Source organism: Bactrocera latifrons, unplaced genomic scaffold (genome assembly GCF_001853355.1).
Source record: "Bactrocera latifrons isolate USDA-ARS-PBARC rearing strain unplaced genomic scaffold, ASM185335v1 scaffold_354, whole genome shotgun sequence".
Classification (NCBI taxonomy): Eukaryota; Metazoa; Arthropoda; class Insecta; order Diptera; family Tephritidae; genus Bactrocera; species Bactrocera latifrons.
In genome coordinates, this window is record NW_017536995.1 from 1 (window position 1) to 1,952 (window position 1,952).

The window sequence follows — 1,952 nt, forward strand, 5'->3', positions numbered from 1 at the left end:
TATAAACTTATATATGTACGAATTCTTACATCCTAGTTCTTATTTCTATATACTCAGTTATGATAACGTAAGCAATAATCATTGCAAACCTTAGTTTGGTCAAGAAACGGCTTACATTACGGCGGCACGACTTCCGTTATAATTTAGTGCCGACGAAAAGTAGTTGTTGTTGTTGTAATTTTTGGAAATAAGGTTTACTGAGCAACAATGATAATGATGATGTATTTTATATTTGCAGAATATGGCTGAACTGAATTTCTGATATACAGTAGCTCATTGCTTATTTGGCCCACCTTATATTTTCAAAAATAAATGAGTATAACTTTTTAATAAAAAAGATAGCAAAAAAAATGCAGTTCTTTTAGTGGATATTGAAGGAATAACAAAGCGCTTAAATTTTATAAAATTCACAAAAGGTTTCACATTTATTCAACTTAAAAGAAAGATACTGATATTTTCAMTGTCACAGCTTATTTGACCCATTTCTTAAATTAAATAAAAATTAACAAAATAACGAAAGGATAACAAATTTTTAATRTTTTGTATGACCTCCCTTTTCGTCTATGACCATTTTTAGGCACTTTGGCATAGATTCCACCAACTTTTTTGTTGTTTCTGGAGGTATTTTAGCCCACTCCTCTATTAACGCAACTTTCAGATCGTTTTTATTGGAGATCTGTCGTTTGCGAATATTGGTGTCCAAAATTGACCAAAGGTTTTCAATCACGTTTAGGTCGGGTGACTGTGCCGGTGGTTTCATCACATGAGGGCAATTGTAAATTAGCCAATTTTAAACGATTCCCGAAGTATKTTTGGGATCGTTGTCTTGGTAAAATCTAAAATGGTCCTTTACTCCTATCCTTTTTTATATTGAGATTGCCCATTGTTGACTCTATGAACTGAAGCTTTCCAACATCTGCAGCCGACATACAGGCCCACACCTTTCCATGGCCACCGCCATGCCTTACAGTCGGCTTTAGGTGCTTCTCTTTAAGCTCTGTATTGCGCTTCCTCCACACATGTAAATGTCCATCGGATCCAAAAATATTGAATTTGGACTCATCAGCAAAAATGACATCATTCCAGAATCTTGGATCCTTTTTTATGTGCTCCTTTCCGAACTTCAAGCGGTTGTCTCTATTTTTTTTTATTAATAAACGGCTTCTTGCGAGCAACTCGGCCGTGAAAATTATGTTCTCTTAAAACACGTCGAACAGTTTCCGTACAAAATGTTTWGCCGGTTATGTCCTGCATCTCACTGGCTAGTTTTGGGGCTGAAATCCTTAGGTTTTTTTTTTTAATTTTTTGCACAATATAGCGTTCATTAGGTTTACTAAAAACCTTGTTTGCCGTTTTTCTTCCTTTGTTTTCGATGCGGTTTTCGAAAACAAATCTGTGCATAATGGCTTTTACTGTACCATTTGGTATATGCACAATTTTTGCAATTTCTCGTCGAGAAAGTCCATTTTTATAGTGTTTCTTTCTTTCTTGACAAAATCCAATCAAAGAATAATAKTTTATATAAAATTTTGTTAAATAATTGAACATTTTATTGCCTTCTTCATGCTAAAAAAATGGATTCAATTTGACCCAACACGAAAACATCCATCTTCATTATTCTGCAAAAAATGTTTGTTCATTCAAGGTGATAATTTGCAGAGAATGTTAGACAGGAACCTGAACATTGAGAAAAGCAGAGAGGAATAAATTTAAAGCGAYAGAGGTTGCAGGAGGAGGAAATTTCCCTTAATAAGAAGCCACGTAGTTTTCCTGAAAGTTGTAAAAAAAATGTCATGGCTTCGAGGTGCGAAAGTGTAAAATATGAAGATCAATGATCGGTTTCCTCTACAAAGAAGCTATGAGCAGAATGAGAAAAATTTGGAAGGTAGCTAAACTAGGGGCGGCGGCTGAAGTTTATCTACATCTACGCTCTTGAGATCTAGTCCAGCTTT